The sequence below is a fragment of the Sphaeramia orbicularis genome, chromosome 21 (genome assembly GCF_902148855.1).
Source record: "Sphaeramia orbicularis chromosome 21, fSphaOr1.1, whole genome shotgun sequence".
Classification (NCBI taxonomy): Eukaryota; Metazoa; Chordata; class Actinopteri; order Kurtiformes; family Apogonidae; genus Sphaeramia; species Sphaeramia orbicularis.
The window spans coordinates 51,290,872-51,315,442 of record NC_043977.1 but is presented as its reverse complement, the minus strand read 5'-3'; the positions used below and the strand labels follow the sequence as shown (position 1 = coordinate 51,315,442).

Sequence of the window (24,571 nt, the reverse complement as noted above, 5' to 3'; positions counted from 1 at the left end):
GTTGACCTTGCTTATATATTATTATGTTATTATTTTACTGGTTCGGCCCATTTCAGATCAAATTTAGCTGAATGTGGCCCCTGAACTAAAATGAGTTTGACACCCTTGGGCTAGACCGAGACCAAGATACTGCCCAGACCGAAGGGTATCGAGGCCAAGACAAGACCGAGACCAAATGAGTTGAGTGTGTGACAAGACAAAGACCACAAAAAATTGGTCTTGAGACCGGTTTACATCACTAGCCCATGGGCCGCATGTTTGACACCCCTGCTCTAGATGGACAACATAGTAAACATTTAGGAACAGGCTCGTGAGAACAAAGATATTTAAATAATACTATATGTAATACTACAATACTATAAATATAACACAGAAAATGGTCCATAGTAAGGGGTGGAATTTAGTGTATATATACCGACAACCTGGTTACACACCAAACACAGATTTGAACACTTAAAGACGATAATTTGGGTGAAACCTACCAACCTTGGTATTGGAGACATTATTACCCTTTGCCTTGCACCCCATGAGGTTTTAACTTTGGAAAACATATGAACCGTGGAAAAGGAGAGAGATAATTTTTTGATCCTAGTTGAATTGTGCCACCATGCCACCACAAAATATGATGTTTTTCAACTAAAAGATCATTTTACAGGTCAAGAAAGTTGCAGTTTGCGTTAGAGACAGTAAATCAATATTTAGCTACTGTCGAGTAGAAATGACTCAGTGGACTGCATCTATTGTCTCATGAAAGTCACTGTGTCACCAAGAGTAAAACAACTGTTTCCTCAGTGTTTTTCACCATGTTCTTCAAGAGTGAGGTGGAAAAGTATTATAAGATGTGAAAATAACTACAGGTTTGATAATGTTGAAGGACTTTGCAGATTATGAGAGAAAGCCACGATAATGTCAGTTTTACAACATACACTATTTCTTCACCATTGACTGAAACACTGAAAGATAGTTTAATGTGAAATGAGAGACAGTAATACACACCTGTCAATAAAAAAACAACACAACAGACATCAAAACCATACTATTCAGTCTAAAATGTTATTAATGGGGCAGTAATTTAAACTTCTGAGGTAATCTTCTTAGAAGTTTAGTGTATAGTGTAGTTTAGTGTGAAGTTTAGGCTATGGGGACCAGGCATTCTTGGCCCCTTGCTCTCCATAAGCTTTGTTTTCCATGAAGGTATGCCCTTGTATCTCAAATAGAGATAAAACATTCCTAAAAGTTTTGTGCGCTGGGACAGACTACTGACAGTGTAAACAACCCAGAACTACATTTTATACATTGAGCTGAGTGGAGTGGAAGTGAAAGACGGTATCAGGAAGTATCAGGAAACTGTGGCATCTTGATGCATTTCATCACTGCCAAGACAAACACTCAAACATCAGGATAGAGGTAAACCTGAGACAGGTGGATGAATATATCAGGCACTGCAGTAACACTATTATGCTTTAGTTTGTTTGGAAGGGCCTTAGTCATGCTAACACATAGCCTCACAACCCAAACACATAACATCTTTAACCCTGTAAAGCCTGAACCAGTAAATCACTGACAGAAAATTCCATTTCTTTGAAACTGAAGCCTTTATTGGTCCTTCTGAAGAACCTTTTTTTTTTTTTTTTTTTTTTCAAATATCAGTTCCCATGTATGAGTTTCAATTTTGTATCATATTTGATACATCAGGTCTGAGTGCTCAAATATTACTCTTTTTGAACAAACAAAAACATAATATAAGACAAGCATGTCTAACAAATTGGTCATTCCTTTTCAAAATTGGCAAAGTTCTGCCTCCTTCCTCATTAATGACAATGGCCAGATGCCGATTCACCCCGTACCCCTCCCCCTTACCCCTACCCCTTGGCCCTTGCACTTGACACTACCCCTTGAAACGGAGCTGCAAGGGGTAGGGGTTGAAACATTCTCCTATGAAATGGGACAACCCTTCAAGACCTGTTAAATCAGCAGTCATCAATGCCGCTATAAACAGATGCGAAAACTTTGTTTCCAAAAGTATTCCCCATGCCGTCAGCAGCTGTAACTGTCTCTGTTCCATGGGCTTTGGTCATGTTTTTGCAGCTATCAACTATAAACTGCAGAAATGTGATCTATAACGCATTGAAACGGCATTAAACGGTCGATCAAATGATTAAGCTGTTTATGAAGAAAATACGTACATTTGTGTGTTTCTTTCATCACACCAATGATTCGAACAGAATTATGATGGGAAATTTCTCCTACCCCTCCGTTTGTAGTGTGGTCCTGGAAAATCTCCATTTCAAGGGCTATACAGTCCTCCACCTTAGCCCTTTCCCTCCGTCTAATCAAGAATCGGGACAACACTACCCCTTCACATGTATGTGCAAAATGGAGGGGGAGGGGCCAAGGGGTGAATTGGGATTGAGCCAATCTTGTAGTGTCACTGGAAAGGCCTCTGGTGAATGAATTCCTCCCCCCTGGTGGATTATCTGTGTATTTCATGTATCTAATTGTATACATCAGGTTTTTCAAGAAAAAAAATATCATCCAGATCATGTAAAGGGCTTCAAAACTCATGTATCAAATACAATACATTTGGCATTATAGGGTTAACTGCTAACTTCTTTCCATCTTTGCTTTAGTTTAATCCACTACACCCAAACTTCCATGCATTTCCCTCAGAACCTTGAAAAAGACTTCATATGTTTTCTTTTTCTTGAATGTGCGTATATGTTACAAATAAGGCTGAGAAATCGCATGAATTTACCACAAGAGTTTTCAGACTGAATTTGGCCAAATACTGTAGTACCCACAGGGTGCTAAATTAACTATGTAACATTATCTTATTATTAATACATTTTATCAGTGCGCCAACATTTGGTTTCATATCAGTACTGGTTACTTTCCCAGTGATTGTGGCGTTCAGAATACAATACAGTGCAATCTGTCTCTATTCTGTAGCTTTATTACTTGGCCATCGTTTAAAATCAACCTCTTCCAGCATTCACTGACCCTGGGATTATAACTGTTCCAATTTAGAGGCTTTCCAGCATCAACACATCTGAAACAAAAAGTCACTGGTGATCAGCAATGCCTCATTTTAGAAGTGGGAGGGCCAATGGGGTTGTTGAATTGAATGACTGTCAGGTGTACATAATTTTGTCACACTGTAGCCTAATGTTGGTGCATATTTTTAATTACAATCATCAGATGAAATGGAAAAGTAGCCTTTGCTACAAGAGCCTGTCTTTTGAAAACGGAAATAAGAACACGTAACGAACTGGGGGCGACACGGTAGTGCAGTGGTAGCACTCGTGCCTCACAGCAAGAAGGTCCTGGGTTCGATTCCAACACCAGTCGAGGGGGGTGGGACCTTTGTGTGTGGAGTTTGCATGTTCTCCCCGTGTCTGCGTGGGTTCTCTCCGGGTACTCCGGCTTCCTCCCACTGTCCAAACACATGTACTGATATGTTCACTGGTTAATCTAAATAGCCCATAGGTGTGAATGTGACAGTGATTGTTTGTCTCTATATGTCAGCCCTGCCCTGCCTTCGCCCCTATGTAGCTCCAGTGACCCCCGTGACCCTAGTGAGGATAAAGCAGGTTTAGAAAATGAATGTAACAAACTGCAGCACTCATGAATATGAAGTTAGTTTTTTTCCACACAGAGGGGTGGCTAGGTATTTCTCTGTTGTTGTTTATCAGTATGTTTAAAGTGTTTATTAGTGACATAAATAGCATCTCTCTGTATGTTGCTCTAAATGGTGAATGACAACTTTTAAGTCCATGGACATGACAGAAAACCCTCCACATCAGTGCTTATAAAGCCAGCTCAGGAGTCCAGTCACAACACCGTGGAAAGTGGTGTGTGTGTGTGTGTGTGTGTGTGTGCGCACTGTAAAAAAAAAAAAAAAAAGTTAAAAAAACTGTATTATTCTGGCAGCAGGGGTGCCGAAAAAATAATGTTAAATAACGGAAAATAACCATCTCATAAAAATAAGGTAATTTTCCATAATTAAAATACAGTTTTTTGCCCTAACTTTACATGAGATTTTGCTTTTTTTTGTTTACTTTTTAATGTTTAATAAAGAATATTTCCATGTATTAAAACAATCAAATTACCTATATATATATATATATATATATATATATATATATATACATATATAATTTTCAATGAGACTCAGTTGTACAATCCATTGATAAAAACTTTATTTGGACAGTTTATCAATGCTTATACATGCTATACATTCACAAGATACATTTATTCAACATTTTTGTTGTGAAACCTCCCATAATTACACAAGATATTTGTCAATTAACAAAAAGTCTTGTCAAATTTACTGAACAAATACTTCTTTTACGGTTAATTGTCAGTAATTTCATGTCATTGTTTTATATGTATATATATATATATATATATATATATATATATATATATATATATATATATATATATATATATTTTTTTTTTTTTTTTTTTTTTTTTTTACATTTTTAATTACAGATTTTTTTTACAGTGTATGTGTGTGAGTGTGCAGTGCTAGAACCCATAATGTTCGGTCTCCACTGCAAGAGAGAGAGAGAGAGAGAGGGAGAGAGAGAGAGAGAGAGAGAGAGTGAGAGAAAGAGCAGTTGCAGGCTGCGAGTCACACGAACAGTGACGCACACACAGAGACAGAGGGGTGGGGGTGGGGGGGAGTGGTCTCTCAGTCACTCTCAGTCTCAGCCTCTCAGCACAGTCGGGTCCTGGCCTAATGGTTATGTGCAACTGGTGGAACCGGGCATGGGGGGCAGGCTTGTAAAGAGGGGGGACCGGTGGCCCCCTGCACCCGCCCCCACCCCCCCACCCCCATCCCATTCTGGTTCTGGTTCTGGTTCCAATGCTGGTGATACATTAGCATGTGTGGTAAACCACTTTACTGGCAAAGCATTTAAACACAGGTTGAGCAGATGCAGCAACAGAAAAATAGAAAAAAAGTACGAGCTATGGAAAAGTAGAAGTAAGCAATTCTGGGAGATGCTGGGAAATGTATCAACGTTTATCTGACTGAGTCACTGCAAATAAAATACAAAACTGCAGTTTATTTTAGATTTTCATTCTCCTAATTTGTTTATTACATTGTCTTCTTTATTACATTTTTTTTTTTTTCCTAAACGGTACATGTCATTGTTACCGTTTGACATCTACTGTCTTTGTGAATGACAATCTCCCTCAAATGATCTCTCATGTGTGAGTAATGGAGCTTTTTACAGATTTATTTGAGCTCTGTTACCAAGTGTCATCATTATATAAGTACCTACCACAGAATGACATATGCACAAATCTTTTTATGATATTGCCATTTTAAAAAGTCATTAGTGTACGTGTTTAATGTAAAGTGGTTTTGCTAATACAGTATAATTTTATCTGAAATAGTAAATTTATGAGAGCGGAATGATGATTGGTTAGACTGAACATCAGTAATCTTACACTTATACAGTGTCAGTCTGGTTTATATTAACACATAGTTCACTACAGAACACAGAAAACACACCCAGTGCAAAGTGAGTGAACACTGGAATTACTTCAACCTTCCCATTATTATAACAGTGTAAATCAGGGCTCTCAAACTCATTTTCTTTCTGGGGTCACATTCCGTCCGATTTGATCTCCAGTAAAATAATAACATAATAACCTGTAAATAATGACAACTCCAAATTTCTGTTTTTGTTTTAGTGCAAAAACCTCCATTAAATTATAAAAATACTTACTTTTAGAAACTACCCAAACAAAAAAGATGTGAATAACCTGAAAAAACTGACATTTCTTAAGAAAAATATGTGCAATTTCAACAATATTATGCCTCAACTTAACATTTATACACATGGATCTAAAGACACTAAACACTGAGTAAGATGCAAATTGTTAAAATTTTGCTTAATTTTCTTTAGACATTTCAAGTTGTTCATATTTGTTCAGGTTATTCACATTTTATGTAACAGAATAGTTTGTAAATGTAAATATTTTCAGACTTTAAAGTTATTTTTTGCACTAAAACAAACACAAAAATTTGAAGTTGTCCTTATTTATTGGCATAATGTGATATTATTTTTTTCATATGAAACCCAGAAGAAAATATGGAGTCATTATTTTTTGTAGGTTATTATGCTATTATGTTATGATGCTATTATGAGTTCCACAGCCTTGACTGTGGAATTTTTTGCACTTTGCAAATTCATCCTATGGGCCGGATTGGAACCTTTGGTGGGCCGCATTTGGCCCCCGGGCCGCATGTTTGACACCCCTGGTGTAAATGATTGTAGCTGCACAGATGTACGCTATACAGAAACAGGCACAGGCTACCACCACCACCACTATAATACTAGCAAATTAGACTATTGGTATTATTATTATATATTTTTGTGTTGTTATTATCATTATTATTATTATAGTAATTATTATTTTCCCCCTCACTCCCCACTCTCTCTTTCTCTCTTTCTTTCACACTCCTCTCTTCCCCTTTTCCCTATTGTCCCTAACCAAGCTATATTGTTTAGCTGCTCTTTACATTTATTATATTTTTCATTGTAATATGATGTTGTCATTGTTGTTGTCATTACTCTGTCGTTGTTGTTGTTTTTGGTTTGTTTATTTGTTTGATTTTCCCTTTGTTTATGCGTTGTTGTTTTTCTATCCACGATGTCTTGTTAACTATCACTAATAAAATAAATAAATAAATAACAGAAACAGACCCAGGCCTTGAGAGGGTAATCGGGAAGATCTGGATAATTCCCGTTGGGCTGGGCCGATTTTGGGCTACGAGGGCCGGCATTTTCTTTTTTTTTTTTTTTTTTTTGCTGGTGTTCAGTCATGACGATGGGTTGATCACATGCATGACCAGAGATGGTTTCCATAAATGACTTTGATGTGACATGTTACTGTCCCTGAGCTGGGCAGCCTCCCCTTCACTGACAGCTTTTTTTTTTTTTTTTTTTTTTTTTTTTTTTTTTTGTAGGCGGACCTTGACGTAACAAACACACAGCACACCGTGTACCAGGGAAAGAGGAAGGTGACGGTCAGTGTGAAATATGGAAAATAAAAAGAGCTAAGGCGGTGCAGAAAAGGCACAAATCAAGAAGAAGAAAGCTCTTCAGGCTGATGCAGCCAAATGTGCAAAAATTGGCAACTTTTTTGCTAAAATGAGCTCAGTTTGAAACAATGGAAGATGATGAAATGGGTAAGATGAGAAGTTGAACTAGAAAAGCACTCGGACAGTGCAGACCTCCGCCAAGGCAGACTGAAAATTTCATCCAAATCCTTCCACAACTTTTGGAGCTATCTTGCTAACAGACAGACAGACAGACAGACAGACAGACAAACCCCAATGAAAACATAACCTCCACCGTTACACTTGGCGGAGGTAATAAAATTCGACAACTTTGCCTGAAAACCCCCGTTCAAGTTAATGTATGCACTGAGAAAGAAAATCTCATGTCTTTGGACGAGGATACTGTAATAAACAAAGTGGCACAGACCAGTGCACTGCCCAGGCATTCATTCATCTTTTATCGTTGGCCATGTCTGTTTGAAACTACGCTCATGCAGAGGAAGAACAGAGAATGGCATCATTAGAAACTTCAGTTCTACTGTGAATAACAAACTTGCAGAGAACAATGTAATAATTATTTTTTTCTTTATTTATAAGGATTACATTTCTGTGAAACTTTGGAACAGTCCGGACATCCAACATAAGCAATGCCAAAATATCCACCGATTTAAACTGTTATACAAAAATATGGTCTGGTCCCAGTATAAAGATGGAGGGTCTTAATACTGTTACATCAATATTCTGTCTTACAGGGTGGGGAAGCAAAATTTACAATATTTTGAGGCAGGGATTGAAAGACAGTGTATGACCAATTAGATTATTGAAAGTCGTGAGAATTTATTTGCCACAAGAAAATTGACATAATAGAAAATGTTTTTATTCTATGTGTCCTCCTTCTTTCTCAATAATTGCCTTCACACGTTTCCTGAAACTTGCGCAAGTGTTCCTCAAATATTCGGGTGACAACTTCTCCCATTCTTCTTTAATAGTATCTTTAAGAAAGTCAACATTGCTGTGTGATGTTCTATTGGTAGCATGTTCTAAAATGCCCTAAATAGCAGAATCCAGAGGGTTTAGATCTGGGCCAGAAGGCGGCCATAAACATGATTCCCAAAAATTGCTAAAGTTGGATTTGTTGCTGTTGTCAACAAGTGTTTTGGTGTTCTTGTGTAAGATTTTAACTTCAAATCATATTTTACTGCATTTCTTACGGTCTTGTTGTCTACCTCAAGTTCAATTGCCATTTTTCTCATGGATTTGGTTGGATCCTTTAGGATTTTGGATTTGAGAGCTTTAATAAAAGCTTTGGTACGTTTTTTGTTGCTTCCTCCACTCTCAGACTTTCTCGTAATAGTTTTGCTCATAGTCATTCTCTTCTTTCCATTATAAACAGTCTTTATGGACACTCCAACTATTTTTGAGATCTCCTTTGGTGTGACGAGTGCATTCAGCAAATCACACACTCTTTGACGTTTGCTTTCCTGATTACTCATATGGGCAAAAGTTTCTGAAAAGGTATGGATAATAGTGTTAGGTATGATTATGAAATCAATATATGTTTGGTTTCAAAACAAGTGATGTAGTGCCTGCTGAGAAAAAACAACTAAATGTTCATTGTAAATTTTGCTTCCCCACCCTGTATATGTTAATGTGCGCTTGTTGTTCCTCATCTAGTTGGTCTGTGTTGTCCATTACCATCTGCTATTGTTCTTACCATTGCTGGTATGTGCTGCCCTTTACCATTAGTGCTATTGTAGTTTTTTGTTTTTTTTTCTTACCAGTGTTGGTATGTAATTATTGCTGTTCTTTACCACTTGTGGTATTGCAGTTTTTTGTTTTTACCATTGGTGGTATGTAATTATTATCATGTAAGTTGACGGTTAACTGTTACCTGTGGTAACACCACTAGGAATGTACTTTGTTTCTATGGTTTTACGCACATTTTGGTTATGCAGTGTAAATGCTGTCAAATGAGTTCATTCTAATTTGGTATAGGCCTATTTTGTTCATTGTTCTGGCTTGAAGTCAAAGGACAGCAGTGAGTATTTAAAATGTTATTATGTTAAGTTATTTGATGGGAATAGTGGTGGGATTGAATAAGTTTTTCTTCTTCCCTCTCCTTTTCGAGTATAGATGAATAATTTTTTTATTTTATTTTGAATTTGCATGTATTCATTAAATGCTCGAAATAAACAAACAAATGAAATGAAAATGAATGAAACACTAATTTGTTATAATTTTTTATTTATTTTACTACCTCAACCCCCGAAGGGGAGGCAAGGGGTGTTGTTTTTGATTTGGTTTGTTTGTTTGTTTGTTTGTTACCACAAACAAGTTAAAAATTTTTATGAATTTTTAAAATATTTTTCCTTCTCCCATTTACTTATAATGGGCGATATTTCAAATGTCTGTAACAGCAAAACTATTGGTTGAATTCATACCTAATTGGGTTTATAGACTGCCAGTGACCCAGAATAGAGCTGATTATATTTTGGGAGAAGTAGGTCAAAGTTAAAATTTTTAATGAATATTTAAATCTTTTTCCTCTCCTATTTACATATAATGGGCGAAATTTCAATTGTCTATGAAAATATAAATTTTGTCTCAATTTACTTCAAACTCACACATATATAGAGGCAGTTGATATGCTGACCTCAGCACACACATAGACATGAAAACAAGCTACAATATGTGTGAGGAGCAGGGTTTGTTGTGCCTGGCACCACTTGTTTAATCTGAGGTTTGGATATCTGTAAGCAACTATTTGAACAGGAAATAGATTCTGATATTGTAGAAAAGGATGTTGTGTTGTAAAGAATAATGCTGATGTGCACTTATATTGAAATACATTTACATTGTGAACCAACCCTTGCACTGAAGTGGAAATATTTTAGAAAAATACACTGAATTTCAAGGCTGTTGAGGACAGTCTGCTATTTTAGACTTAATATGTAAGGTTATAAATTCATGATTTTAATTTAATAGGTCGTGATCGAAAGTGGGTCAGTCTGAGGTATGAAACTCCAGGGCTGAAAATGAGTTCCACTCCAGCCCTGAACAGACCAGTTTCTCCTTGAACTTTTATATTCCATAACATCGGCTTAGAATGAAAAGTAATAATAAGTTCCATAATAGGGAGGTATGGAGGTAGTATCTTTTCTTTTTTCCACCTGAATGAAATGACTGAAATTAAACAAGAAAAGCACTTGGAGAGCGCAGACCTCCGCCAAGACAGATCTGCCCCCCACCCCCGATCACCACCAAAATTTAATCATTTCTTCCTTGTGCCAGTATCAACATTTCCTGAAAATTTCATGAAAATCAGTCCATAACTTTTTGAGTTATCTTGCTAACAAACAAACAAACAAACAAACAAACAAGCACACAAAGCAAAGCGATCACAGTACCTCCTAGTGGAGGTAATAAATGAATCTGACAGTAACTACGAGTGCATTCAGAGTGTTCAGACTTCCTCCAAGGCCGACAGTCTACTCGTCTCATCCCACAATATAACTGAAACCAAATACAATCCAAAATAGATGTTATACTATACCAATGTTAGCACTTGGTGCCAGGGAATGATGTAGCTGTTACCTGGTTCTTTCTTTTTTTTTTAAATTTCTATGCTGTCTATATTAAACTGTTTTTTTTTTTTTGTTTGTTTGTTTTTTTTTGTTTCTTTCTTTATTTAACCAATACCAACCCAAAAAAAAAAAAAAAAAAAAAAAAAATCAAATTTCACCTTGATGAAAATGGTCTCTGTTGTTGTTCTGGTTCAGCACAATGGATTTCTTAACTGTAACAGACATTTAGTGACATGTTTGTTTGTTTTTATGTTTTACCTTTGCTTTTGATGATATAAAGAACAAAAGAGATATAAAAATACATGTGTGTTTGGTCCATGGCTCGGCTCCATGACAGACTTTACAGCTGTAGTAAATGGGCCTGGGCTCTTGAAACACCTCAAACTGTCACTTGTTTTATAAAAAAGAGTATTTAGTTAATTTTAGATCTTATCCGGTGGCATTTTAATTATCTAGCCTATGGATACGACGTTACAGATCATCACAGAGGGTGTCTGATTGTTATGGAACCAACTATTTTCTCAAAATAGGACTTTCAAGTACAGTCCATTCAACCTGAGCAGACTCTAGTTTCCCTCTGAACACCACTGCAGTCTTTCATCTTTACATAAAATACTTAAATGATTGCATAAGTCAGCCTAACTATGGCCCAACAGCAGCCTTAATGATGTTCGAGAGACAGTCCTCATTCAAGGATAGTCAGGTCCGATGTTTGACACAGATTATCTGTGAATGTGCAGTTTACAGACCAAATACTGACTCTCCTGAACCTCTCAGAGAATGATGGAGGCCATCTAAAAACAAGACCAAAACATCCAATAAGACTTACAATACCAGTCTTACCAAGAAATGAAAAACGTGTTATACTTTGAGCATAACAGGTTCACCAGACGGCTACTTCTGATAAATATTAACCCTTTAAACACTAAGCCTAAAATGGTACTCGTGGACTTTTTTTTTTTTAATTTGGACGCTAAAAAGGTTAGAAAATATGCTGTAAGTGAGTCTGTTTGCCCATTTTTCCAGAGCACTTTTTTTCCCCAGATCTTTCAAAATCTAGTAATCATTTACAATTTACTGCATTTTATAAAACTGCTAAAATGGCTTCTTCTTCTTCAGCTTCAAGTACAAGCGTGAGTGAAATTACCATGACAACCCAATGAAGCCTATAAAGTGCAATGTCTCAGGTTTCAGAAACCATTGGAATTTTTCAAATTGCATAAACAGTGAAGGTGTTACAGCCATCCAAACTATATATGCACAGGGTGTGTCAGCGATGACACAACAGGTTTTAAAGAGATATGATGGGCAAAAAAAAAGTTAGCAAAACAACAATAAATAAACAAATAAATTAGAACTTGTTGAACATTAATCTTAATGCAATGTTCGTTACTGCCTCAGACAGTGTTTTTCAACCTTGGGGTCGGGACCCCACGTGGGGTTGCCTGGAATTCAAATGGGGTCGACTGAAATTTCTAGTAATTGAAAATACTAAAAATAAAAACTTACAAACAAAAAATATATGGTGTGTTGACACAGACAATCCCAATCCATAAAAGACATGACAAGCTCTGAAGTTGAAAGTGAAGCACTGTGGTTCTGTTTATCTTTCAAATGTTCATTGTGGTCAGTTTCAGATGCTGCAGCTCTTTCATAATTCATAGTTTCAGTTGTTTGTTCAGTATTAATTGTCAGCCTTGTAAATCCAAGCTGGACTGACTGTACATATCCTAATCGAGGAAAATAAAATTCTCACTTTGTGCAGTAATCTACACCTGGCTTTTCTGCCTCCATCCATAATAATATACATTATATAGACTAAATGTCATCTAGTATAATATAGCAAACTATTACATGATCAAAAACAAATTAATTTTAGCAAAAAAACTCTCAGTTTTGAATGTCTGGGGTCGCCAGAAATTTGTGATGTTAAAATGGGGTCACGAGACAAAAAACGTTGGGAACCACTGCGCTAAGACTTTCATATTGCTTTGTTACGATGTAGGCCTGTAACGGTACACAAAATATTCGGTTCGGTACGTTTTCGGTTTTGAAAGCCATGGTTCATTTTTTTTTGGTTTGGTATAGGAAGAAAGAAAACCCCTCAAAATGTCTTTAATGCAGTTATTATGAATTTTTGAACATTTCACCCCCAATTTTTGGAGACAATAGAATACAGAAAAAATGGGAATAATTTAATTCTGCTGCTATGAATCAAATAGAAAATAAAACAAAGAAAATATTACTAAATGTATTTTAAACACTACCAGACATAGGCAGCTGTCTTTCACTGGGAAACTGAACTGATCCCAAACAGGACTGTACTGATGGTGGGGGGTCTTCAACCTCTTCCTTTCAGGTTCACATCATATTTGTTGTTTTTTTTTAACATTATATCAGCTGCTATTTCGTATTTTGAGTCAATGTGCGCTCCTTCAATATGTCCGTGTGGAACTTGCACGGATTTAAAGTTCCGCATCGAACGACGACTTTAGTTACTTTTTCTTTTTCTCAACATACTGTGTCGTTTCGGTACAGCTGTGTACCGAACTGAACAGGCGCGTACCGAAACAGTTCGGTATGTGTACTGTTACAGGCCTATTACTATGTTGTCTGTCTTGCCTAACTATCTTTCAATAAATGACACTAATAACTAAAATAGTCAGCAAACTACTACATAAAGGCTGGTGAGCTTGTACAAAATGATAACGATTAACTATACACCTATGGCTAAACTACATAGGTTTGCGTAACAATACTCTGCACTGTAAGCCCGGATAAGTAGCGCTTACTCAAAAAATTTGAGACAAGTGATTGCACTTAACTGATTTGAGTAATGATCGACTAATCAACTGGTTTAAGTAGGTTCAACTTTAATGCTAAAAGTATTGAACTTAAACTATTAAGTAGAAAACACTAAAAGACAAGTTATTTGCACTTTAAATCTGTTGTAAATTCAACCCCACTATCCAACCATTCAACTAGGCATTTTAGGTTACACTGACTAATTTTCTCAGTTGCAGTCAGATTAATTTATCATTGATTAAACAACTTTTTTTACATTAATCAAGGTCAAAATCTTATTCCTGATCAAAATAGTTATGAAATTATTCAACTTAATATATTGTAGCATGAGTGGAAGTTAGTTCAGTGTCATTTGCCAATACAGGAAGTGCTTTTAAATTGACAAGACATCAAGATTTCCATTATACAGTGACAATCGTAGATGAACACGAAAGCCATTGTTCTTCCTCTGGCTCTGACTCATGGTGCAGCTCTATAAAAATACAAAAACAAACACAAAAAGGCCAATAAACACTGCCATACACACATTAAATCCAAATTAACACTAACACCACAACCCCACTGAACCCCTGCACAGAAAAATAACACATTTTCAACAACATGCCCAATACCCACAATGCAATGCGAAGATAAAAAGGTGTGGTCATGACTAAAACTGAGTGATTTAATTCCATTCAACTTAAACTTTTTCATACTTTCAACTATGTCTACAAATTAGTAGAATATACTTAACATTTTATAGTAACATCATAAAACTTAAATAATTTAAGTGCATTGTAATTAAAGCATTTTAGTAAATACAAATTCCGGGCTTACAGTGTGTTAGCATTGTGAAAAGCCATCATAAATAAGTAGTTGTTAATGAGACGCTTAGTTCCAGCGATAAACATGTTTATTGCCGTTGTTACTGTTCTGTTTTTGCCTGTTGTTTGTTTCTTTTTCAGAGTTTGTATCAGTGCTCATTTGTGTATAACCCCTGTCCTGTTCTCCCATCAGGTAATAGGCTGTCAGTACAGTGATAAAATAATTAAATCCAACCAGTTGGGGGAATTGTACTAAGGTTCAAAACCCTCTTAGATCAAAACTGTCAAGCAACTCTTGGCAGCGGTACATTAATACTGGATGCCAAATTGATGAACAGGACAGGTTAAAAAACAAATAACAAAAAAAAAAAAAAAAAAAAAAAAAAATGTTAGTTCCTATTTGCTTGCCAAAACATTCTCCATCTCATGTCAAATTAAGCCGAGCTAACCTGCTTCACTAGCTCTATAGCCTGATGTGCTGTGGGGTGTTGGCATTAGTTTGTGGACTATTATAGGGACTTCATCATGTCATGTTGCATGTCTGCTGGCAGCAGGTAGTAATATGGGTAATCCTCTGCATCTCTGCTCTTGGAAAATGATGCATCATGCCAACTGCTATGTCATGCAGGACTTTACACCTACTCAGGGGTAGTAGCCAGCTTCTGTCACTCTATTTTTTCTTCAGCTCTTGCAGACAAATGTGCTGGGTGTCGTGCTAATCCAGATATCCACAAGGCAATTACACACATACAGCAAATCCATGTGAGTAAAAGATGGAACACAGTTGTACAACATTTCTTTTTACAATGGCATTTCATATGTTCATTAACACGATCATTACAAAATCCTTAAACTAGTCCAGCATTGCCACTGGAAATGTTTCATTTTTAATTATGAGATGTTAAGCTTTCAGCAGATAGCGGACATGCCAATTATAAGATCCTTCTGAATAGGACAGCTGCCGATTGTGAGCAGAATAGGAGGGCCAAGTTATTTTGAATGTCAGCCATATTGGCTTTCCTTGATAACTCCACACAGCATGTTTGTTTATGAAGGCAATGAAAGTCTAACCAAGCGTGGAATACACCGGGGGAGAGTGTGGCTGCATGGGCAGTGACTTGTGATGATTTTACATTTGCGGAGCACTGGGTGTTCTTTCAAAATTTTGAAAGCAAGCATCCAGTACAATAGCTGCAGAACATTGGTCAAACTATTTTTTTTTTGCTAATGGGACAATTCTGAGGAGTTTTATTGAAATAAATGGCACTGCACCGCAAAAGAAAAAAAAAAAAAAAAAGAAAAAAAAAACTTAGAACACAGGTGTCAAACATGCAGCCCGGGGGCCAAAACCGACCCGCCAAAGGGTCCAATCTGGCCTGTGGGATGAATTTGTGAAATGCAAAAAGTACACTGAAGATATCAACAATCAATGGTGTTAACCCTTTCATGCATGAATTACAAGAACCGTAGTCAAGATTTTTTGTCTCGTGTTTTTATTCCTCCTTCGGCATGAAAAAACACAATGTGATCAAGTTTTTTTTTTTTTTGTTTTTTTTTTTCATGTAGTTACAAAAAGGTCCACTCAGCTACACCATGCGTTTAATTTTTGAAGTAAAGAAACATGTATTTAAAACCCAACAGGGTCAAAACACAGTAGAGAGCTAACTTTAATTGATTGCCATTCCAACATTTGTTTCACTATAAAGCAGCTCCTTGTTTTGGATAATCCCTTATGGTCCAACTAAAGCAAAAATGAATTTAAAAGTAAAAATGTGGGTCATTTAGCAACACTAATCTGTCAGATTGTCTCTAAAATGTCCCATCAGAGTGTTTTGACCCAATAGCAGAAAGTGATATGAAAAGAATGAAATTAAAACATTGTTTACTGCTGCTAATGTGATGTTTTCTCATATTTTAACATATTCTAATACTGGTTATTACTCACTTCATGGAGATAATATGCAAAAAAAAAAAAACAACAACTTTTTGTTAAAAAAAAAAAAAAGTAATTACAGTCTATTAACAATTGATTTACACTATAACATGTTAGTGCAGATCAAGTTTATCAAGAACAGCAAAGTTACAATAATGCTATGAATTGCAGTGTATGGGATGATGCATAAGTGTCCACTGTATTGGCTGATACAAAACTAAAACAACTAAATCCATGAATATATTAGAGAACAGCTGGAGAATAATTGTCCACTGTAGTGACCACTATGCATGACAGGGTTAAAGTCATTTTAGGTCAATTCAATCTAAAGTGGGTCAGACCGGCAAAACACTATCACAATAACCTATAAATAAAGAAAACCACAAATTTCTCTCTTTGTTTTGTGTAAAAAAGGTAAAATTACACAAAAATGTTTACATTTACAGACTAGCCTTTTACAAAAAATTTCAATAACCTGAAATGTTGTCAGAGAAGTATGTAGAATTTTACCAATATTCTGCCTGTTACTACATGTTTTGTGTATTTGTAGATCCACTGTGATCTGTAAGTTATGTTGCACACGAATAAATGATAAACTAAAGTATAATATTGCTAAAATTGCACTTATTTTTCTTTGGAATTTTGGGGTTGTTCATATTTGTTCCTGTTATGTTCAAGTGGAGTTTGTAGATGTAAACATTTTCATTATGGAATTTGACTTTTTTCACTCAAACTTTGGTGTCCGACACTATTTATCAGTTCTTATCCTATTATTTATATAATTTTACAGGCCCGGCCCACTTTATAACATATTAGTCTGTATGTGGCCCCTGAACTCAAATGAGTTTGACACCCCTGACTTAGAAGATCATGGAAGTGAAGAGCAGACAGATGTGGACTTAGACTAGAGTGGCAAAGTCGCATTTCAACAAAGCCTCTCAATCTAAACTAGTATCTCATGCCAACCTGCTGTACAAGCAGAACAAATCACTTAAAGGGGTCATATTTTGCTAAACCCACTTTTATTAGTCTTTGGTTCATTTATTTGTGTATTTGGACCCCAGTAGTTTAAAAATTTTGAATTTGAACCCTCCAGCTGCTGCAAAGCTATCTTTATATTCATTTTGGCAAAAACCGAGTGGATTTCTACAACCCCTTTTAATTCCTTCTTAATTTGTTACGTCTATAACTAGTTACGTCATGACATTTGCATAAATAAGGTCAAGACTTCTGATGTACATTTCTCCAAGTACATCATATTTTTTTGTCAGGAGCAGCAGTTGTAGTTAGGGCTGTGCAATTAATCGAAATTCAATTATGATTTCGATTATTACACGCAACGATTACAAAAATTATGTAATCGAGAAAAAACGATTATTAATTTTGAGTCGTTTTAATTCACGCGCACGCAAGCTCCCATGAGCTGCTCTGCCCCACCCCCCTCTAAGCTACAGCTGCCAGCTAGCCGGCAGGTCCACCCCAAGAGGACAGTTGTACCTAGCGGTCTGGACAAATGGCAGGAGAATCACAGCAGAAGTGCTTGGTAAACAAAAAAGGCAAGTCAAATTCAATTGTATGGAATCACTTTGGGTTTGATGAAGAAGACGAAGAGCAAAAACACATCACGTGCAAAAAGTGTTTCGTAGTTGTGTCCGCACCGACCGGTAACACAACAAACCTTTGTAACCATCTAAAGTTTAACCACCGCCACCTTTATCATAATCTGATGAAAAACTAAAACACATAAAAACAACTCCGTCTACAACTTCGTCCGCAATGCAATCTTCAGTCTCCGAATCTCTTTACGCTGCAACTCCCGTATTAACCTAACCTAACCTGTATAACCCTAACGTACGTATTCTAGATGGCTGATATATACAGAAGGCCTGAACTGAAACCTCACGGCACGCCACTGAATTTACTATGTTTCATACTACATTGAACATACTTGAGTTTATAATTTGCACTTCACGTGAGCTTTTTTTTTTTTTTATTGCTACAGTTCTATGGCAAGTCTATAGCAGTTTAATTACAGTGCACTATTTATTTACAAAAGGAAACATACTTGAATTTACAGTACACTTATTTGCATTCAAAGATTTTTTTGTTTCGTACAAAAGTGAACATACTTTGTTTTAGTGGTTAAAAGCTTTATTAATGTTTAAAGAGTATATTTTACATTGCTTTGCAAGAAAAAAATAAACAACTTTAAGGTTAACAAATAATCGTTTTTAATAATCGTGATTTCAATTATTGCTAAAATAATCGTGATTATTTTTTTTTTCTATAATCGAGCAGCCCTAGTTGTAGTCCATACTGAAAATATGTCTAAACTTCGAGCCGATTACCTAAAATGTTCAGTTGTTGGTCATATTTGTCATACCCGCAGCCAGACGTTAGTCTGGTCTCGTCTGTCTTTTGTGTTTTGTTTGTCGTTTCCTGTTTTATTTTGTTAAGTTTCCCCTCATGTGTCTTGTCTGTCGTCTTTACTTCCTGTTCTCTGTTCTCCCTGACCTCTTACCTGATTACCTGTCTCCGCCCTGATTTGCTCCACCTGTGTCTAGTTGTCTTCCCTCCCTTTTGTGTATTTAAACCCTGTCTTTTCCCCTTGTCAGTCGCCAGTTTGTAACTCTTGTAGTTCTTACCAGCGTCTTGACCTCGTTTGTTCGTTTTGTCTGCCTGTTGTGACCCTTTTTGGATTCCTCGGTTTTTTGCCTACTGCCTGCTCCCTGTCGGTTTTTGTCTGCCTCATCTGGTTTCGATCTTCTCGCCCTGACTTTCTGGTACGTGAGTATTTGTCTAGCCCTTATGTCCTGTTGCCTGAGTGATAGCCTGCCTGTGTATGACCTGTTTCCGTCCCTGACCTCCCTTTGCTTTTCCCCAGTCGGGGAAAATACCCCAAACGCCGCTCGGGGAGACGGGCTGCCGCCCTCGAACCGGAGGACGAATCAGAGGAGGATATCTCCCACCTTTATCCTCAAGATTCTGTCATTGTTATTATTCTTTCACCTGTGTGTGATTAATAAATCCTTTGAACCTTATTTTTGTGTCCGAGTTACTGCATTTGGATTCAGTGTTTGTACTAGCCGCATTACAATATTAACAAACACAAGTGGCTGAATGGGACAGAGAAGCACGGTCAACAACCTGGAGGGGGCGGGGCATTTGCATTTAAAGGGCCAGTGCTCAAAATGACCTTTCTGGTGTCCTTACTCAGAAATAGAGTTGAAGATGGACCTGTGGAGTTGAATTAATGAAGAATTCAGACCCAAGCAGAGCATTTACAGTTTATGTAGACCACAGGGAAATGGTTTTAAATGTCAAAATTCCATTTAAAAACAAAATATCACTCCTTTAAGACAGGTGTGATAGCATGCATCCTTTTATCACAGCTCTCCTGCTGATGCATTGTGAAACACAAAAACCAAACCAAAGCCACAAGCCAAAAGATGGTGCAATGCTTTTCATAGTTCATGAGGTTGGAGCGAGCTAGTGTGACTATTTTATACTGTGCACAATCTTAATCTAGAATTAGGATCTCAGAGGTATTGTACAAATTGCATTATTGAATAATAAATAAGTGCTGAACAAAACTCTCTAGTCCATCGATCATTTTCAAATGGCCTGAATGCTGGTTTCATTATATTTTACAGACAGCATTGCATTGTGGGTTGCTTGCAGCAGGGAATCCAAGTGTATTTGAATCCCATTTACACTGATTCTTTAGAGACTGTCACTACAATACATATTTGGTTTGTCCACTTTACCCTGCACTTTGGGTTATGTGTTGTTACGTTGCCACATGATGACTTCAGTTGGAATTACAACTGAATATCTCAGTGAATTTTTGCTGAATGTAAACAACTTAAAAGATTTGATCCATAATGGACAGGCACAAAAAGTCCCAGTCACCACAGGAATATTTTTTTTGAGTGGCCTTGAGCTTTGATTATGTCATGTATTTACCACAGAATCATTTCCATAACACTGTCAAATGTCACAACCACTGGTTTAGTCCAGGGTATACGGCGGTATATGGCGTATAGCTACTTATTTTTCAGTCATCACTGCGTATACCTACATCTAAATCCCTCTGATACGCACCATTTAGTTGTATCTAGGGATGTAACGATATGAAAATTTCATATCACGGTTATTGTGACCAAAATGATCACGGTTATTATTATTGCGGTATTGTTGAAATTGTGCTCAAAATGTTCAAAAAGTGCTAATACACACACTGAAATAATTTAACCAAGTTGTATTTTGAAAACAAAACAAACAAACAAACAAACAAAAAAAATAATAAAATAATTGGGACAATGCACTTTATCTTGGCAGAAACGTTCAAGTATTAACCCTTTGTGGTCTGAGACTATTTCGTCCATTTTTCAGTCCTTTTGATTTTGCCTTTATATACAACATAAACAAATGTTTACTATACCCATGTTTGGTATATTTTTTTCAGCACAACTTCATTTATATCATCTACCTGTTATTTCTTTCACTTTAACCTACTATATCAACATGAAAGGCCAGAAAACAAAAAATATATATAAAATCTGATTTGAAAAATGTATAAAATTTATTGCATAAATAACACGAAGATGCTTAATGACCTTTTCAAAGACTTTAAAAGTGAATATTGGTTCCAAATATTAGGTGTATAAAATTAAAATTCCGTGCGTTTACATGACAACTTTTATTCCTGGTTTAATCTGATTAAAGGTTAGATCCTATTTCAGATGCCCTTGTAAACACCTTATTCCAGTTGAAAAAGAATAGTTCGGATTAAATTTAAACCCGAATAAAGTCACTGGTTTAATCCACTTTTAATTCTTCCTCAGACATGTAAACCCTTTATTCCATTTGGACTTTGTTCCTTCCATTCTGCACATGCTCGTTGTCTTGTCTTGTCAAGATGACACACACATTCTGCGCTGGCGGAAGAATATGTAATGCAGTATAGCCAACCCAAAACCGTTCCAGTGGGCTATTCTGATGGGATCTACCAGCCTGGAAAACCCTGAAGGAAGAGTTCATCACCTGTTTTTTATAAATTCATTTGTCATGCATTAATGAGTTCGATAAGTGGGCAAATCAGTTTGCACTGCAGTGCACCGATTGCCTTGTTTACGCAACCCTTCCGTTAGCTTAGCTTAGCCTAGCTTTGCATAATGGCTTCATTCCTATGGTCAGATGTAGCCAGGCTTTTATAGGTGATTCGTAGTATTTTATGAGTGATTTTGTGAAATTCAGTTCTCCCTAATCATTACTTTAGTCCTGTGGGGTCAATATGATCACAAATTGAGGCTCAAATCATGGCCATGTGACTTACTGCAGGAATAAAATCTTGGGAAATAAAAACTAATGCAAAGCTAAAAAGGTAAAGCAAAGCTAATTTAGCGCATGCATCCCTTCCAACAAAAAGGTTTTCCAACTTCCGTCAACACAACAGTCCCAAGATTGTATGAGTGCAGTAAGTCGCAGATCTAAAGAAATAATTAGGGAGAATAGGATTTCACAAAATCACTTACAAAAGCTGGCTACGTGTGACCATGGAAATGCAGTGACTATGCTAAGCTAAGCTAACAGAAGGGCTGCCAAAACAAGGCAATGTGAGCACTGCAGCGCAAACCCTTTTGCTCACTTATCTACCTCATTAATACCTCATGTAAACCTTTATTCGGGTTTAACATTTCCATGTAAACAGAAGAGAAAATACTTTAGTTTCCAATTAATTTCTTCTGGAAAAATAAATAGGATTTAAAAAACCATCATGTAACTGTACCCATTGTAATAGATTAAAACTATACTCAAATATTTGACATAAAAGCAGATCTTTACATAGGCGTTTTCTCTGGAAAAGTGCAGTAATCAAACATGGTTATCATAATAATTAGAGTTTAAACAGTAATACTAACCGTCTGCAATTTTACCGCGGTTTATCATTATACTGGTAATCGTTACATCCCTAGTTGTATCTGAGCCAAATTACCCGTGTTTTCCCGTAGGATGGTGAAGCCATGACCCGCCCTACTCTGCCTCTAATTGGCTAGTACTCACTGATTGGTTAACTTTAGGCTTGTGGACTGATTAGCCAATCAGAGGCAGAGTTGGGCGGGTCATTTTGAAGAAAATATTGCTAACTAGCGCTGTCCACCTCTGGAACCTGATTGGACACTTCAGGTGCCAGTGCCACCCCAGTTGATTGACAGGTCACTGCACGTCTCATTGAAAGATGCACGATTATTGGAAATGCAAATGAGAAAGGCAGAATAAACGTCTTTCAAGTGATTGACACATATTGAGAGAACCTACTTTCATGGAATACATAATTCTGAGATAAGTTTTAAGGTAGTTTCAGAATGAGTCACTGTTTTAAACTACTGACCAAATGACTGCACATTTAGAGGAAAAGAGATGTCGTCGCCAGTAGTTTAACTGTGTGAGTAGGCTAACGTTATGAAAGGCTAACATCATGAAAAGCAAACATTATCCTATGTTTGCCTCATGTTGAATACATTTACATTCATGCAGCTGCTTGTGTGACCAGTAAAACCTACAAACTGCTCCTGATCAAGTCATGATCATTTTACTACTGATGGATTTTTGGGTAAACTAAATAGACTAGTCTGACATGTCACTGTTTCTAATACAGGGCATTTTTCTGAACTGCTTTAAAAAGAAAAAAAAAAAGAAAAATTGAGAGTATACCCACTTCTCCAGGGACCACTACACCACTGATTACAACATTTATTTCCATCATATTTTTGGACACATAACTTTGCTGAACCTAGACCTGACCGACTGAATCAAACCCAGATCAGGCTTGTACTGTTGGCACTAGGCATGATGGGTAATCACGTCATCTGCCTCTCTTCTCACCCTGATGTATCATCGCTCTGGAACTGGGTCAGTCTGGACTCCTCAGACCACTAGACTGTTTTCTATTGAAACCCAGTCCAATCTGTACGCTCTCTATCAAACTGATGGTTGTTTGAAACATGAACATTAAGGCTTATCTCTTAATATCCACCAGGATGCTAGTGATCCCTCGAAGCCTGATCCTGGACCCCCTGTGATGCTTATTGAGTCATAAACATGTAACTTATGCAAATATAGGTATCCTACACATCATTAAAAAAAACTTAGATTTCCCATGAAAATTTTTAACACTGATCATGTTTCCTTTACTGTTTTTTTGGTCTGAAGGAGTCGAAGATCATCTATAGGTGAGCTATGGGCAAGATGTCTCACTTTGTTGCAGTACCGTGGCCCATCTTTTATGTATCTTAACATATAAGACTCTTTTACAGACTTGCTAAAGTACAAAAACAATCATATATAATTATCACTTTAAGTATTTATAAATTTTCAAGTTTTTTATATATTGTTTAGTGTTATGTATTTTTATACAGTGGTAAATAGTATGGTGGCATATGCTAAATTGTAATATTTTACAGGCCCACAGGTCTGAAATTTGCTATAGGTGTAGATGACAAGATGTAAAAGATGTGGTGAACTGGCATAAATTTTAATTAAAAGTATATCCTAGTTATTACTATTCAAATGGAACATATTTTAGGTGAAGACAAAAGCCACAAGGAAAATAATTACAGTTCCAGAGAGCAGAAGATGTTATCTTTCTCAATTCATGATCTGACAGTTCATTAATTTATCTATCGGAGTATGTCAGTCAGGTAAAAATATCATGAAAATAGGTGGATATTTCAAGAAATAAGAAGCTATTCAGTGCATCAGTAAGAGTTAAACAACTTATTGTTGTTAATCACTGCTGTAATTATCCAAAGAAAGGAACTGAAATACCTACTTTTTTTTGTAATATTATTGTTAAAACCACTGTTTATGTAGATGTACTGAGACATCCCTCATGGTTGTAAACACAAAAATAAAGTGTAACTGTGGTTAGGTGACATTGTTAAATAACCAGGGTACCAGTGTCCCATGTCAGGAGTACAGAGATATATGGTGCACAAATGTCATATCAGTCCAAAATGACCTGTACCCCTCTAAAATGGAGGAGAAAGTGCTGCTATACTTTAACTCTACTCCACTCCGCTCTACTCTACTCTACTCATATGATATGATATGATATTATATTTTACACTACTCTACTATATTATTATTATATTATATTACATTATATTTTACTATACTACACTATACCATACCATACCATACCATTCTATTCTATTCTATTCTATTCTATTCTATTCTATTCTATTCTATGCTATGCTATACTATACTGTTCTGTACTATACTATACTATACCATACCATACCATACCATACCATTCTATTCTATTCTATTCTATTCTATGCTATGCTATACTATACTATACTAT

General features: G+C 36.4%; 1 protein-coding gene across 2 annotated transcripts in view; it reads right to left on the bottom strand.

The window, feature by feature from the left end:
* Positions 1-24,571, bottom strand: part of dpp10 (dipeptidyl peptidase like 10) — a 618,779-nt gene that overhangs the window by 254,414 nt on the left and 339,794 nt on the right. The gene's annotated exons all lie outside the window — the stretch shown is intronic.